This window comes from Eurosta solidaginis, chromosome 4, assembly GCF_040869045.1.
Source record: "Eurosta solidaginis isolate ZX-2024a chromosome 4, ASM4086904v1, whole genome shotgun sequence".
NCBI classification, from domain to species: Eukaryota; Metazoa; Arthropoda; class Insecta; order Diptera; family Tephritidae; genus Eurosta; species Eurosta solidaginis.
The window spans coordinates 22906338-22924710 of record NC_090322.1 but is presented as its reverse complement, the minus strand read 5'-3'; the positions used below and the strand labels follow the sequence as shown (position 1 = coordinate 22924710).

Below are 18373 nucleotides of genomic sequence, written 5' to 3'. Positions count from 1 at the left end.
CTTGCGCAAGGATTTTTTAAGGAGGCTTAATTAGATTTTGGCATATGGCGAAAGGCGAACTCAACTCGATGTGGCCGCCAGAAAATTGCTTTGCAGAATGAGAGCAGGCAACTCCGGCGGATTTGTGTTAACCTGCCGTCTTCTTCTTATGCTCCTCTGTTGATGTTGCTGTGGCACCTATTCATTACTCATTTCAGTGTATACCACATGAAATGCAATAATGTGCATTGTTTATACCTTATTTCTTAATTTCAAGCGAATTCGCAACAATAATTAAACTTTTCAATTTTTTAAACAAAATAAGAAATGCGCAACGAAATTTCAATTGACAAAACAGCTGACTTCGAAAATTCGAAATTCCTATTCCCTAATTTTTCTCCTTCCTAGGAGAAAAGAATTGGAGGAATTTTTCCGCGGGAATAAAAAAATCCGCGAGAAAAAAATTCCGCGAGAATATTTAGAATTGGTCTGTATGATAGCCACGCTATTTCCACCATTTGAATTCAAGGCAACATTCAAACAATTTTCACCACTATCACCATCATTATTCAATACTCCATTTTCCATTTTTTCTTTTGAGGTTATGTTCAGTAATTCATTTTCAATATGCTTTTTAGCTTCCTTAGCCAAAAAACTTCCATAATTTATATTTACGCTACGATTTTCCATAGCCTTCATTTTATCATCAGAAAATGGATTTGAGGTTATGTGTGTTAAAACACCCTGACCACCAGAAGAACAATTAGTGTTGTTTTCATCATTTTTATTACATAGGAACATACCCTTCCGTGCCAGCATGCCTTGAAAAGCAGGTATATTACTACTTTTTGCAGCCCTTTTAACATTTCTTCTAACTTCGGCCTTAATTTTTTTCCTTTTCATCTTTCTACTACCAACCTCATTCCGAGAAGGACTAGATATCAACTCCTCCATTAAATTGAAATCGTCAAACCGAGATCCAGCAGTAGCCCTAACATCCATAAGTTCATTTCCCTCACCCAAAATCCTAACCTCACCACCACCAGGATCTCCTACACCAACATCATCCGACGCCGAAGCGTCCTCCATTTTGAATTAAAAAATTAAATCAATTAATTTTTACTCACCGAGATTGATATTAATAACAAGGAATAGTAAAAATTGACAATGAAATGTATACGCATTTATAATCCACTTCTGGACACACAAAAGACAACAAAAAATTAAAAAAGTCTGAAACTTATCTTAATTTAGGAAAATTTTTTTTTATAAGATGGCGTCGGCAACAGTTTTGACACTATATCCGTATTTAAAAAATTAATCTGCTGTCTGCAACTGCAAATCGAAGAATGAAATGCGGCTTTTGGCAACTCTCACAACATTTTTGAACTTGTATAAGCAGTCAATTCCTGTTGTATATTATTACTTTTCGTTTTAACAGTTCATAGAATTTTCGGTAATTGTTTACTTTAGCTCACAACTGCTAAAATCCGACCAAAAATATCGGGAGAGATGTCAAAAGACGCGTTTTGATCCCAGGACCACGAATCCGAGAGCGAAAATTCAAAAAACCGAAAAATGGCCCGGAGCGCTCTGAAACCGAGGGTGGGATCCATAGTATTTTTGCGCAGAACACCTTTCTGCATTGGCGGCCTTCCGCCGCGCTTATAAAAAATTACCCTGGGTGGGTCCAACACCGGTTTGGAGACCAAAACTATATCCGCGCAGAACACTTTTACCCAGTTTTTCTTGTGGGTACTACAAAATCATCAAAACAACAACAACCACATGAAAATTTTCAATTTTGTTTGAAAATATTTATTTATTTATTTATTTAAATAGTAATTTGATCAGTTACAAATTACAAAAGTAGTCTAGTACAAAAATATACTTACAGACTACGTAGAGATAAACAAATGTAATACAAAATACAAAATAATAAAATATAATAAAATAAAAATAGGTTTAGATAATGAAAAGTCGATTTCTAAAGAATTTGAGCGAAGATTAAATTCTGTTAATATCCGAGAAATGGGAGCATTAGAAGCATAGAGGGTCCGAATAAACCCCGTATAAAACATGTTGCTATTTCTTAGCGGCCTGTTTGGTACATGGAAGCGGATACCCTCAAGGAGAGCTGGCGCATCGATTGAACCGTTGATAATGTCGAAAACAAAGGTCATTGACAGCAAGGTTCTTCTAGATTCTAGAGACTGTAGGTTGATGAGTGCACATCTGGCTTCGTAGGAAGGAATCGGGTCGGAAAATTTCAAAGAACGCTGTAAAGTGGCATTTCGATGCCACTTAATTTTGGGCATACAGCCCCTCGCTCGCCCACACACGCAAAATAAATAAACACCGCACTTGCTTTAATTTTAGTTACTTTTTTATTAAAGTTCTCTTATGTTTGTTTGTTAAGTTGCTTTAAGTTTTATTTGCACAATAAATGTTTAGTTTTAATAAACCTAGTCCTTAGTTATTTTATTCTTAGTTTTATTAACTACGCCGTTCTTTCTCGCGTGTATTGCGGCAGCCGGTTCACTTCAAACCATTGTAAATTTTACCAAGTAGCGCAACTAACAGCTGATCGGTGAAAATTCGCACATTCACACGCACAGTTCTCGACTCAGTTTCAAAAAAAAAACTTTAGATTATTTAATTCAAATTTTAAAGTGAGATACTCCTTATAAATTTATGTATACAGAATATATATGGCGTTTTTGTTGTTATTAAAACAATAGTTTTATTTATATTACAGCTGTTATAATTTTTTTTTTAACTTTGAAAAAACTCCGAACACCATTCCTTCATTATATGACATTCGACTGCCTAGTCCACTGCCTTCCACTCTATTCGCAACATAACCTCTACTTAAGCTGCCAAACTATATAGTAAACAATGCTTCAAACTCTGCCCAAAAACTCAAAACTGCTGACGCTTCAAAGCAGCCCTGCCGCTATGCAAAAAGTACATAGCGGTAAAATCGCATGATGCAGTGGCGTGATAGAGTCGAGTAACGGAAGATTCAGCCAATCAGAATTCTCTCCGTCATTCGACTCTTTCACCCAGTAACGCCAAGTGCATACATGCATGGTTGCATGTGGGGGTGATGCCAGCTATTTTAGTTGGCTGGCACTACATGACGCTACATCATCCCCCTTTGGAAAAGAAGAATTTGGCAAGGTGATCAGTCTTGCCACATTCTTCTTTAGGCTATATCAAAAAGAGTTAAAATTGAAATTTGCAAAAAGAAAAAAGGAAAAGTTAATTTTTAGATTTTGATAATTTAGTTTAGTTTGAAGTGAGCCGATATTTTATCTTGTATGGTAAGCTTATTGTATAAGCTACTACTATTACTACTACTTAACGTAAGTAAGTTGCTATCTTTTTATATTATTTAGGTGACATATATTTAGTAAATTAGCTCGTATCGAAATTAACATAAAAAAATTTTTTTTTGTTACATTCCTTGGCGCATTCTTAAAATATATTCATATTTAAAGATTAATTAGTAAAATTTAAAAGTACTATAAATTTTAATAAAATTTTTGGATACGGTTTTTATGTACAGTTTTTTCAATAGGGGGACTCATGATAGCATATAAACTTATAAGGTGTAAAATTATATCCATTTACACACGCGGTTATATGAACGCACCTAGTAATACTCTTGATAAAATTGATTGCTTTTCAGCTGTATTATTTCCAAAAAAATTTTTTTGATTGTTATACAAATTAAAAAATACCAAGATTAAGTGAAAAATCAAAACTAAAACGCCTTTACTTGCTGATGTTGGAGATTTTTGATGAAAAAGCCGTCTGTAATGTCTGCAAGGTTGCATTCCTTTGAGTTTACCGTGTTTACACAATGAAATGTGCGCGTAAATTTATACAAATTGTGTAAATGATTTTTCATACAAAATTTGACAGCTCGTGCGTAAACTAGATAAATTTATACGTTTACACACTTTATAAGGCATTTATACGGTTACATGAGTCCCCCTAATTTTATTAATTTCATCATAAATTGTTACATTTGGTCCGTCGATATTATTTATTATGTAGGGACCTTGATATATATTTCTATGTTTATTTCTCGGTTCTGTTTCTACTAAAACCCTATCATTAATTTTAATTTCTAAAGGCTTAGCCGTTTTATCGTATAATTCTTTATTTCTAATTTTATGTTTATTAATCAAATTTCTTGCCATTTTATGAGATTTTTGCATTCTATATTTTAGTTCTTTTGTATAATTTTCTACATTATAGATCGGATCGATTTGTTCCTTTTGTAATTCATGTGGCAATGTAGATTTCCTGTCAAATATTAATTCGAAAGGAGTAAATTTATTATCGAAAACCGAACTACTTGTAGTATTATGTAAAAATGTAAAATATTTCAAATACGTATCCCAATCTGAATACGTTTCATCTAGATATGCACGTAAATATTCGTTAAAGACTCTATGGTTTCTTTCAACAGTACCAACAGTTTCGTGGTGATAAGCTGTTGAGAAATCATGATCAATTTTTAAACGTTTTGTTAATTCCGAGAATAATTCATTTTTGTATTCCGTCCCTAAATCGGATCTAATGGCTCTCATTGTACCATATGTTAGTATAAAGGTTTCAAAAATAGCACATGCGATAGTTTTTGCTGATTTATCTGGTACAGCTACTGTTACCAGGTATTTAGAAAAGTCACAAATCATAGTAACAGCGAACTTGTTACCATAGTTTGACTCTGGAAGTGGACCTATTGTATCGATAATCACTATATAAAATGGTTTACAGGGTGTTGGAGTAAGGACAAGATTTTCTTTTGTTTTTGGTCTCACTTTATTTAAAAGACATTTATTGCAATTTTTCACAAATTTCGCTATATCACGTGTCATGTTTTTCCAGTAATATTTAGTTCTTAATTTGCATATAACCTTTTTGTTCCGCAATGACCTCCTAACAGTGGATCTTCGTGATAAATTGTCATAAGTTTTTGTTTCTGTTCATTGTCTGTTACGGTCTCTACAGGGTCCGTCAATATTATTTGTAATGATTTTAAAATTTCATTTCCGCGGATTTTAAAATTCGTAATTGAAAAATTATTGAAAAATATATCATTTTTTGGCCACTCTAATTGTTTAATATTGTGATTGTCGGCTGCTTTTTCCAGCCTCGAAAGTAACTCATCTAAATTCGTTATTTCGTTAACAGTCACGAGATTAAGCAAATTGTATTTTTTATGTTTTAAATGCGCATAAAGTTGTAAATTGGAGATCTTATGTTTATTATATTGTATTGTTCATTTTACTCGCGGTACCTTTTTTGAAAAATCGTATGAAAATTTATCATAAACTTGTACTTTATTATCGTTAGAGGTCGTATCATTTAAACTTATTTTTTCATTTTGTAATTCTTGTTGTTTAGTTTGTGACCGCGTTTTAACGGCTAAAACGTGTTTTGTCGAATCTTTAATCTCGTCTATACTTATACGCGAAAGAGCATCAGCCACAACATTCGATTTTCCTTTAATATATTCAATTGTAAAATTGTACTCTGATAAATCTAATCTGATTCTAGAGAGTTTCGAGGAAGGATCTTTCATATTGAATAGATAAACTAATGGTCTATGGTCTGATTTTACCGTGAAATGTGTACCGTAGACATACGGCCGAAAATGTTTTATAGGAAAATGTATTGCTAAAAGTTCTAATTCTATGATTGCCTTTTTCTGTTCGGCTTTATTGAAAGATTTTGATGCAAAGCAAATCGGTAAGTCATTATCTCCATGCTTTTGGCTTAATATAGCGCCACAACCACTCTTAGATGCATCTACAGTGATAATAAATTCTTTTGAAAAATCAGGGTATTGTAATAATTGAGGAGACATTAATGATAATATTAATTTTTCGAAAGCATTTTCGCAAGCATCATCCCAAACAAATTCAACTTTTTTCCGATTTAGACGATTTAAAGGGGCTGCCAGTGACGCAAAGTTAGGTATAAAACGCCTATAATAATTTGCAAATGCAACGAATCGCCTAACAGCGTCCTTGTCTTTAGGCTTAGTGTATTTTTTAATTGCGTCTATTTTTGAGTCATCTGGCAGCAGGCCTTTGGAGGTGCATTTATGGCCTAAAAAAGTTACTTCAGAACGAACGAAATTGCATTTGTTGGGATTTAACTTTAAATTGAATTTTCTACAAGTTTCGAAAACTTTTTCTAAATTTTTGAGGTAATGTGTCTCGCTACATCCGATGACGACAACATCGTCAATGTACATAAAAGCTTGATTTGGCGAAATACCTGAAAATGCTAATGACATCATACGTGAAAAAGAGTTTGGTGCTATATTTAAACCGAAAGGTAAAACTTTCCAACGAAAAGCTCCTCGATCTGTACTGAAAGATGTAACGTCTCTAGAATTAACATGAAGTCGTATTTGGTGAAAACCAGAAAAAAGATCTAAAGTCGAAAAATATTTGGCTCTGCCAAGATTGTCGAGTATGAAATTTTGATTAAAGAAATATCTGCTTGAGAATCTACTAGAAAAGTACATGGTTTGTAGGAATCGCTACATTGAAGTTCAATAAAATCTGAATAATTAAGGTTCAAGCAGTAGATGGATTTTAATATTTTTGAAGAAGATTCGTTTAATTGTCTAAATCGTGATCCCGAGCCCCCAGTGTTCGCTCCTGAGGGTCGTTCACGTTTAAAGCGCGTACATTGACATTACTTCGCGAATTTGAACGTCTATTATTATTAGCATTATTGTTACTACTACTAGGCTGATTGTTTCTATTAGTGCTATATCTGTCATTATTACCTCTATTAGAATTATTGTACCCGTAATTATTATTGTTGTAATTATTTCTATTGTTATTGTTGAATCTTGCATTTGGATTGTTGTACCTATTATTGAAATTATTACCTCTATAATTTCCTCGAAAACTATTTTGCCAATTACCACGAGCACGGAATGCTAGTACTTGTCTTTCTTTTACCTCATTATTACGTTCGACTATCATTTTTGCAACTACGTCTTTTGAATCACTGAAGGTAGTTGAAGCCAGGATGGATTTGACCAACTCTGAACGAGTGTTCAACCTGCACACATTCACTGTTTGCTCTACGGCCATTTCATGTGCCTTGGTTTGTGTCATACCTTCAATAATCAAAGAACGTTCCAATGCGTCGGATAGTTCTTCAACGCGCTTAGCAAAGTCCGAGTAGTTATTATTGATGACATGTAAGGACGCTATTTTACCAGAAACAACTTTCGAGTTGTCCGGTTTTATTCTATTTCTCAAAGAAGTCTTTATGTCCTCAACTGAGTTTATCACGGTTGGCAATGCTTCGCGTGCTTTTCCCTCAAGTTAGGATTTCAAAAATGCAATAAAAGTACTATTTAAATTTTCATCTGAGAAGGCTTCAATTAATTTTATATTGTCGATAAAAGATTCTAGTGCCAGTGGATCGCCGCTGTATTTGTCCCTAATAATTGAGGCGCAACTGGTAATGAACACCTTTTTCTGTTCTGAGGTTGCCATGATTGAAATATTGTTATTCGATTGTAAATCTGAAGAATTATTTGTTGAAGGCAAAGTAGAAGAATTTGAAGTAGAGTGAGAATTGGAAAAGTCAGCTCCTGACTGAAAATTGGAAGTGCTAGTTAGTAGGTTGTCTGAATTATTAGACGGATTTGCTGAAGGCTGAGTGTTTATAATATTAGTTACTGGCTGAAAATTTGAATTATTATTTTCTGCGAAATCTGAGTCATTAAATCCTAAAAAATCTTCTTGACGAGCTAGTGAACACCTTCCTTTAGAGCTTAATTTATCGCTGGAATTGCCCTCAGAATCGGACATGTGTTTGAAACAGGGTAATTTTATTGAAAATTATTTCAAAAGAAAAAAAATTTTGTAAATCAGGTAAATATTTTGTAAATCCGAGTATTATTTGAAAATCCGGTTAATATTTGTTGCGTTTGGTATAAATTTTATAAAATGGTAAGTCTGGTTAAGAAAGTTATATAATTGTTTTTTTTTTTTTTTTAAACAAAGGAACATCCGGTCTGCGGATTTTCTCTAAATTATAGGCTAGAGAAATGCCTACCCCCCTTCCGTGCCGAACTTAGTCGGACTTACCGACTGTCCCCCACTAGGTTAGCCCCGCTAGCTAACCAATGGACAGGTTGTCCTAAAAAGGACACTTGGTCTGTGGTTTCTCGCCCCCCAGAATGGGATTTGCAAAAGGAAATAGGCAAGCGTGTTCCGGTTTTATTTATTTTGTAAAAACCGAAACAGGCTGGTATATTTTTTTTTCGGACTATTGGAAAAAAATATAAAAAAACCGCACTTGTTTCCACAAGCCTAACCAAAATTTTATTTTTTTTCGAATATACGGCGATGTTTACGTCCACATCGCTTTATATTGAAAGTATGAAAAACGTAGTTTGTATCACGGACGCACTGCTTTCTATCAATCTTCTATTATATTGCGGACGCACCGCTATTAATAAAATCTCCAAACTGTTTCACGAGAACATGTATATATATAATTTCTACAGCAAACGAAACGCTTTGTTTAAAATTGTAGTTAATGAAAATTTTTTTTATTTTTTTTTCATATTAAATTCATGTGTTATATAAAGGCAAAAATTTCATTTTATGGCATATCATTATATATGTATTAGGGTATGTAATGTATTAAGACATTTCTTTTTTTGTATTGAGGGTATACATATGTTTCTACGTATTTAAACTGTGAAATGTTACTTGTAAATGTTTACAAAAAATACTATTAATGGTTTGAAAGCATTTGAGAAATATTTGGAAAAAGTTATATTTATTTAATTTTTGAAAACCGCAATCGGTTGATTTTCAGCATTTCTAGGCTACATAAAAATAGTACATAAACCTTTGTATGGCGCTTACGATTAAAACAAGTATTTGAAAATAAAATACATACTTTGCTCCTTCCCTTGATATTTCGTGGTTCATCTGCAGGTTGACATCTTCACCGGTACCTTTTATTTGTATGGCTAATGGGTGTTCCACGCCTTTCGAAGTGTGATGATAATCTGCCTTTATGTAATTTTCATTTGTTTCCAGGCAAGTGATGAGTTTTGGATGATTTTTTTTTTGTTGAAAAATTTTAGAATCCATGTATGTGTTTCGTAGATTTCTTTTAAATGTAAATGTTTATTGTTGCCATTAATTCAGTTTCTTCGCTTTGAAATCTGTTTTGTTTTTTTTTTTGTGTGATTGTGTAATTTTGAAAATTTTTTTTTTTTTTTGCTTTAATTTTTCAGTTTTTGATTTTTTTGTATTATTTCCAGTTTTTTCAATTTCTAGATTTTGTACTTTTTTGTAGATTTTATATATAGTATATATACATATATGTTTTTTTTTTGGGATTATTTTTGTAGTTTTAGTTCAGTTCACCCATATCTTTGTATATTTTGTTGATTTAAGAATATTTTGTGTAATTGTGTAGTTTACAAATTTTTTTTTGTAGGTTTTGTATTTTTTGAAGATTTTCCTTTTTAACACTTGAGTTCGTTTAAACTGTATTATGTATGTACAATGTCGCGCCGTAATTTCGGAGCTCTAAAACGACACCGCAATTTCCAATTTTTTTCCTTTGCGAAATTTTTCCATCGACGCCGCAACTTAGGAATTGAAACGTCATTTTTCCCATATTAACGTAGCAAACTCTCACCACCTTCACTTTTATTCGGTGAGAAACCATCACTGTGATAATGTTGATATTTAAAAAAATGTTCAACATATTTTTATGGCAAAAATTATTTTTGGAAATCTTTTGTTTCTGCGATTCGCAATCAATTTACGTTTTTCCACGCCTACTTTTTGGTATTAAACGGTATCAACTCCCTATGGGACTGTACTACGTTAGGCACAATAATTTTCACTGCTACTGTCTTCTGATATCCCGTTTCGTGGATTTTCGGCACCGTCATTCGGTTATTAACGCGAAGCGTAGAAAATTAGTATATATATTAAAATATGCTGCACTTTGAAATAAAAAGTTTTGGCGATTTTCTTACACAACCGTTTTTATTTTTTCCGAGTTAAAACATGGAAAAGAATCGCATTATTCTAACAAAAAAATTCTTTCGTTGCGAACGCATGTCACGGTCGCCATGTAAAGTGGCATTTCGATGCCACTTAATTTTGGGCATACAGCCCCTCGCGCGCCCACACACGCAAAATAAATAAACACCGCACTTGCTTTAATTTTAGTTACTTTTTTATTAAAGTTCTCTTATGTTTGTTTGTTAAGTTGCTTTAAGTTTTATTTGCACAATAAATGTTTAGTTTTAATAAACCTAGTCCTTAGTTATTTTATTCTTAGTTCTTTCTCGCGTGTATTGCCGCAGCCGGTTCACTTCAAACTCTGCCCAAAAACTCAAAACTGCTGACGCTTCAAAGCAGCCCTGCCGCTATGCCAAAAGTACATAGCGGTAAAATCGCATGATGCAGTGGCGTGATAGAGTCGAGTAACGGAAGATTCAGCCAATCAGAATTCTCTCCGTCATTCGACTCTTTCACCCAGTATTGCGGCAGTTACTCACGAACGTACGTACCAAAAACGTGTCAGCTGACACGACCTATCTTATGAGCGTGCAATGTAAACGAAAACTCACGCACGTGCAACGCCCGTACGTACGTAGCCCGGAACGTAGAAATCAAAACAATTTTGATTTTTTCCGTAAGAACGTGTCAGCTGATCGATCTCTCACTAGACAGAGTTGCCTAGTAAACTTTTGTGCGCTAATTTTTGACCGTTTGCAATTTTATGCAAAAACACCTAATTAAAGTTTGAAAAATTGTGAAAATAATTCGAAATAATTATGTAAAAGTGCTGATTATAAATATGTAATCTATTTATACTTATTTAATATGTATTCCGGCCTTTTACAATATCAAAAATTAAATTGGAAAAAGTTGATGTTTCCATAAGCATACATGCAAAATGGTCAATGGCAACAGTGCTTATCTGTAAACAATACACACACAAATATGTTATGTACATGTACACAGACGCACACATTGATTCCTACGGGCTTGAGAGTTCGGTCAAACGTGCTTCGTACGACAAACGTCCTTACGTACGGCACACGTCGGTGGGTAACTGCCGCATAACGCCAAGTGCATACATGCATGGTTGCATGTGGAGGTGATGCCAGCTATTTTAGTTTTTAGTTTTATTTTAAGTTTTTAGTTGGCTGGCACTACATGACGCTACAACGCAGTGCAAAACGAACAAAGCTTTTTTGCACACTTTCGAGCCTCTTGATATGACACTCATGATAGGGTCGCCAAATGAAACAGGCATATTCCAACTTGGAGCGAACAAGTGAGGTGAACAGTATCTTAAGGGTATAAGGATGCGTAAAATTTGAGCTAAAACGCCGGATAAAAGCAAGAAGAGAATAGGCCTTAGCAATTGTAGAATTTAAATGTATCGAGAACGAAAACTTAGAGTCGAAAACTACCCCAATATCTTTCAGTTCTGTAAGAGTTGAGAGGCGGGAACTGCAAATGGTATAAGATGTGAATATGGGATAACGAGATTTAGAAAATGTTACGTGAAAACATTTACTTACGTTTAGCGGTATATTGTTTGAATTACACCAGGCAGCGACATTGTCCAAATCGGATAGTAACTTATCTGAATCTGACAAGTTTGAAATGGTAGAGAAAACCTTTAAATCATCAGCATATAGCAGAAAGTTTGATTGTTTAAAACAGACCGAAATGTCATTTATAAAAATTATAAATAGTAATGGTCCAAGAATGCTACCTTGAGGTACGCCTGAGGTGGCAACAAAAGAGTTCGAACGCGCATTTTCTAACACAACGACACAGTTCCGCTGGACAAGATACGATTTTAACCAAGAAAGAAAAATTGAGTTTTGAGATCAATATTGAATGGCTGATTTTATCAAACGCTTTAGAAAAATCAGTATATACTGCATCGACTTGAAGGCGACTGTTAAAGGCTGATAGGCAGAATTCAGAGAAAATCGACAGGTTCGTCACAGTAGATCTGTCAGACACAAAACCGTGCTGATTCTCTATGATTAGATGCCTAACGGCAAAATACATTTTCTGTTTGACAATATACTCACAAGAGTTTCGAAATGGTAGACAATTTGGCAATAGTTAGCAACATTGTTTTTGTTACCGTGTTTGAAAACAGGGGTGATGAGGGTCATCTTCCATGCATCCAAAAACTCGCCGCACTCGAGAGATTTGTTAAAAATTAGCAGGAGTGGGGTGGCCAAAGCCAAACAGTTTTTAAAAAGATAAGACGATAAGCCGTCAATATCTGTCTGGGTAGACAATTTTATATTTCGAATCCCATTAACAATATCGTCTAGCGACAGATTCAGGGCGCCGAAGTTAATAGAATTAGCTACTAATGAGGGGAAAACCGTTGGGAGATCAGGTTCTGCCACAAAGTTGGCGCGAAAGAAGTCTGCGAATAAATTAGCCGCCGCAAAAGGTTCAGAAGCTCCCTCCGTATTGTAAAAGACTGATGAAGGAATAGACGAGCAAAGTTTTTTAGCCTTAACATAGTTCCAGAAAGCCTTGGGGTTTACTTTGATGTCAGATTCATAGTTGCTAACAAAAGACCTGTGGAGCCTCTTGCCTAACGCTTTGAATTTATTGGAGTAAAAAAGGTATTTACGTTTATGAGCCAACAATTTGGTATATTTGAACTTTTTAAAATACTTATTCCTCAGATTCTTTAGTCGCTTTAGTTTCTTAGTATACCATGGAATTTTATAACAACTCTTATTCTTCCGCGGAATATTATTAATACAGATTTGATTCACGGTATTTTTAAAAACATTAAAACTCTCAGAAAGATCATAACCCAGAAAAAGAGCTTCCCAATCAATCAAGGAGACCTCCTGAAAAATTAAATCAAAATTGCCACGTCTAAAAGAAAAACCAAGAGACTCATTATCGAGCTCTGTGAAGTTGGCACCTACTTGGGCCAATAATTAAAAAAACCATATCTCATTCGTTTGTCCACCGTTTGTCCATGTTTGTCCAGGAAAAATTTTCGTTTATCCACCTTTTGTTAAAAAGTTATTTCAAAAAAAAAAAAAATCGTGTGTGAAGTTGGCACCTCCATTTACGAGTAATTAAAAAAACCAAATGCAATTCGTTTGTCCATCGTTTGTCCACGTTTGTCCAGGAAAAATTTTCGTTTGTCCACCTTTTGTTAAAAAGTTATTTCAAAAAAAAAATCCTGTGTGAAGTTGGCACCTCCATTCGCGAGTATTTAAAAAACCCAAATGCCATTCGTTTGTCCATCGTTTGTCCACGTTTGTCCAGGAAAAATTTTCGTTTGTCCACCTTTTGTTAAAAAGTTATAACAAAAACATTTTTTTTCGAAAAAACCCAAAAAATTTTTTGTTTCGCTTTATTGTGCTAAATCGTATGTCCATCGTTTGCCCATCGTTTGTCCATGTTTGTCCAGGAAAAATTTTTGTTTGTCCACCTTTTTTTAAAAAGTTATTTCAAAAAAACAAAAATTGTGTGTGAAGTTGGCACCTCCATTTACGAGTAATTAAAAAAACCAAATGCCATTCGTTTGTCCATCGTTTGTCCACGATTGTCCAGGAAAAATTTTCGTTTGTCCACTATTTTTTAAAAAGTTATTTCAAAAAACAAAAATCGTGTGTGAAGTTGGCACCTCCATTTACGAGTAATTAAAAAAACCAAATGCCATTCGTTTGTCCATCGTTTGTCCACGATTGTCCAGGAAAATTTTTCGTTTGTCCACTTTTTGTTAAAAAGTTATAACAAAAACATTTTTTTTCGAAAAAACCCAAAAAAATTTTTGTTTCGCTTTATTGTGCTACATTGTATGTCCGTCTTTTGCCCATCGTTTGTCCATGTTTGTCCAGGAAAAATTTTCGTTTGTCTACCTTTTGTTAAAAAGTTATTTCAAAAAAACAAAAATCATGTGTGAAGTTGGCACCTCCATTTGCGAGTATTTCAAAACACCAAATGCCATTCGTTTGTCCACGTTTGTCCAGGAAAAATTGTCGTTTGTCCACCTTTTGTAAAAAAGTTATAACAAAAATTTTGTTTTCCAAAAAACTCAAAAAAAAATTTGTTTCGCTTTATTGTGCTACATTGTATGTCCGTCGTTTGCCCATCGTTTGTCCATGTTTGTCCAGGAAAAATTTTCGTTTGTCCACCTTTTGTTAAAAAGTTATTTCAAAAAAACAAAAATCGTGTGTGAAGTTGGCACCTCCATTTGCGAGTATTTAAAAACACCAAATGCCATTCGTTTGTCCAGGAAAAATTTTCGTTTGTCCACCTTTTGTTAAAAAGTTATAATTTAAACATTTTCTTTTCGAAAAAAAAAAATTTGTTATAACTTTTTAACAAAAGGTATCCAAATGAAACTTTTTCCTGGACAAACATGGACAAACGATGGGCAAACGATGGGCAAACGACGGACATACGATTTAGCACAATAAAGCGAAACAAAATTTTTTTTGGGTTTTTTCGAAAAAAAAAAAATTTGTTATAACTTTTTAACAAAAGGTAGCCAAATGAAAATTTTTCCTGGACAAACATGAACAAACGATGGGCAAACGACAGACATACGATTTAGCACAATAAAGTGAAACAAAAATTTCTTTGGGTTTTTTCGAGAAAAAAAAAAATTTGTTATAACTTTTTAACACAAGGTGGACAAACGAAAAATTTTCCTGGACAAACATGGACAAACGATGGGAAAACGACGGGCATACGATTTAGCACAATAGAGCGAAACAAATTTTGTTTGGGTTTTTTCGAAAAAAAAATGTTTGTTATAACTTTTTAACAAAAGGTAGCCAAATGAAAATTTTTCCTGGACAAACATGGACAAACGATGGGCAAACGACGGACATACGATTTAGCACAATAAAGCGAAACAAAATTTTTTTTGGGTTTTTTCGAAAAAAAAAAAATTTTTTATAACTTTTTAACAAAAGGTAGCCAAATGAAAATTTTTTCCTGGACAAACATGAACAAACGATGGGCAAACGATGGACATACGATTTAGCACAATAAAGCGAAACAAAAAAATTTTTGGGGTTTTTCGAAAAAAAATGTTTTTGTTATAACTTTTTAGCAAAAGGTGGACAAACGAAAATTTTTCCTGGACAAACGTGGACAAACGATGGACAAACGATGGACAAACGAATGGCATTTGGTTTTTTTAAATACTCGCGAATGGAGGGCCCAACTTCACACAGGATTTTTTTTTTTTATACTCAGTTGAGCAGAGCTCACAGAGTATATTAAGTTTGATTGGATAACGGTTGGTTGTACATATATAAAGGAATCGAGATAGATATAGACTTCCATATATCAAAATAATCAGGATCCAAAAAAAATTTGATTGAGCCATGTCCGTCCGTCCGTCCGTCCGTCCGTCCGTCCGTTAACACGATAACTTGAGTAAATTTTGAGGTATCTTGATGAAATTTGGTATGTAGGTTCCTGAGCACTCATCTCAGATCGCTATTTAAAATGAACGATATCGGACTATAACCACGCACACTTTTTCGATATCGAAAATTTCGAAAAACCGAAAAAATGCGATAATTCATTGCCAAAGGCGGTTAAAGCGATGAAACTTGGTAGATGGGTTGACGTTATGACGCAGAATAGAAAATTAGTAAGATTTTGGACAATGGGCGTGGCACCGCCCACTTTTACAAGAATGTAATTTAAAAGTTTTGCAAGCTGTAATTTGGCAGTCGTTGAAGATATCATGATGAAATTTGGCAGGAACGTTACTACTATTACTATATATGTGCTAAATAAAAATTAGCAAAATTGGATGAATAACACGCCCACTTTTTAAAAAAAATTTTTTTTAAATTCAAATTTTAACAAAAAATTTAATATCTTTACTGTATATCTTTACTGTATATAAGTAAATTAAGTCAAAATTCAACTCCAGTAATGATATGATGCAACAAAATACAAAAATAAAAGAAAATTTCAAAATGGGCGTGGCTCCGCCCATTTTCATTTAGTGTGTCTAGAACACTTTTAATGCCATAAGTCGAACAAAAATTTACCAATCCTTTTGAAATTTGGTAGGAGCATAGATTCTATGACGTTAACTGTTCTCTGTGAAAATGGGCGAAATCGATGGAAGCCACGCCCAGTTTTTATACACAGTCCACCGTCTGTCCTTCCGCTCGGCCGTTAACACAATAACTTGAGCAAAAACCGATATATCTTTACTAAACTTAGTCCACGTACTTATCTGAACTCACTTTATCTTGGTATAAAAAATGGCCGAAATCCGACCATAACCACGCCCACTTTATCGATATCGAAAATTACGAAAAATTAAAAAAATGCCATAATTCTATACCAAATACGAAAAAAGGGATGAAACATGGTAACTGGATTGGTTTATTGACGCAAAATATAACTTTGGAAAAAACCTTGTAAAATGGGTGTGACACCTACCATATTAAGTAGAAGAAAATGAAAAAGTTCTACAAGGCGAAATCAACAGCCCTTGGAATCTTGGCAGGAATACTGTTAGTGTTATTGAATATATAAATAAATTAGCAGTACCCGACAGATGATTTTCTGGATCACCTGATCCACATTTGGTCGATATCGCGAGAACGCCTTCACATATACATCTAAGGGCCACTCGCTTTTAAAACCCTCATTAATACCTTTAATTTGATATCCATATCGTACAAACACATTCTAGAGTCACCCCTGGCCCACCCTAATGGCGATATCTCGAAAAGGCGTGCACCTATAGACCTAATGCCCACTCCCTCTTAAAATGCTCAGTAACACCTTTCATTTGATACCCATATCGTAAAAACATTCTAGAGTCACCCCTGGCCCACCCTAATGGCGATATCTCGAAAAGGCGTCCACCTATAGACCTAATGTCCACTCCCTCTTAAAATGCTACGTAACACCTTTCCTTTGATACCCATATCGTACAAACAATCTAGAGTCACCCCTGGCCCACCCTAATGGCGATATCTCGAAAAGGCGTCCACCTATAGACCTAATGCCCACTCCCTCTTAAAATGCTCAGTAACACCTTTCGTTTGATACCCATATCGTACAAACATTCTAGAGTCACCCCTGGCCCACCCTAATGGCGATATCTCGAAAAGGCGTCCACCTATAGAACTGAGGATTACTCCCTTTTAAAATACTCATTACCACCTTTCATTTGATACCCATATCGTACAAACACATTCTAGAGTCACCCTGGCCCACCCTAATGGCGATATCTCGAAAAGGCGCCCACCTATAGACCTAATGCCCACTCCCTCTTAAAATGCTCAGTAACACCTTTCGTTTGATACCCATATCGTACAAACATTCTAGAGTCACCCCTGGCCCACCCTAATGGCGATATCTCGAAAAGGCGTCCACCTATAGACCTAGTGCCCACTCCCTCTTAAAATGCTCAGTAACACCTTTCGTTTGATACCCATATCGTACAAACATTCTAGAGTCACCCTTGGTCCACCTTTATGGCGATATCTCGAAAAGGCGTCCACCTATAGAACTAAGGATTACTCCCTTTTAAAATACTCATTACCACCTTTCATTTGATACCCATATCGTACAAACACATTCCAGAGTCACCCCTGGCCCACCCTAATGGCGATATCTTGAAAAGGCGTCCACCTATGGACCTAATGCCCACTCCCTCTTAAAATGCTCAGTAACACCTTTCGTTTGATACCCATATCGTACAAACACATTCTAGAGTCACCCCTGGCCCACCCTAATGGCGACATTTCGAAAAGGCGTCCACCTATAGACCTAATGCCCACTCCCTCTTAAAACGCTCAGTAACACCTTTCATTTGATTCCCATATCGTACAACTAGAGACACCCCTGGTCCACCTTTATGGCGATATCTCGAAACGGCGTCCACCTAGGGAACTAAGGATCACTCCTTTTCAAAATACTCATTAACAGCTTTCATTTGATACCCATATCGTAAAAACATATTCTAGAGTCACCCCTGGTCCACCTTTATGGGGATTTCTCGAAAAGGCGTTCACCTATAGAACTAAAGCCCATTCCCTTTTAAAATACTCATTATCACCTTTCATTTGATACCCATGTCGTACAAACACATTCTAGAGTCAGCCCTGGTCCACCTTTATGGCGATATCCCTAAATGGCGTCCATCCATAGAACTATGGCCTACTCTCTCTTAAAATACTCTTTAATACCTTCCATTTGATACACATGTCATACAACCACATTCCAGGGTTACCCTAGGTTCATTTTCCTACATGGTGATTTTCCTTATTTTGTCTCCATAGCTCTCAACTGAG

At 34.9% G+C, this 18373-nt stretch overlaps 1 protein-coding gene across 1 annotated transcript in view; it reads left to right on the top strand.

The window, feature by feature from the left end:
* LOC137248434 (zinc finger protein 91-like) overlaps nt 1-18373 on the top strand; it is a 137945-nt gene that overhangs the window by 87943 nt on the left and 31629 nt on the right. The gene's annotated exons all lie outside the window — the stretch shown is intronic.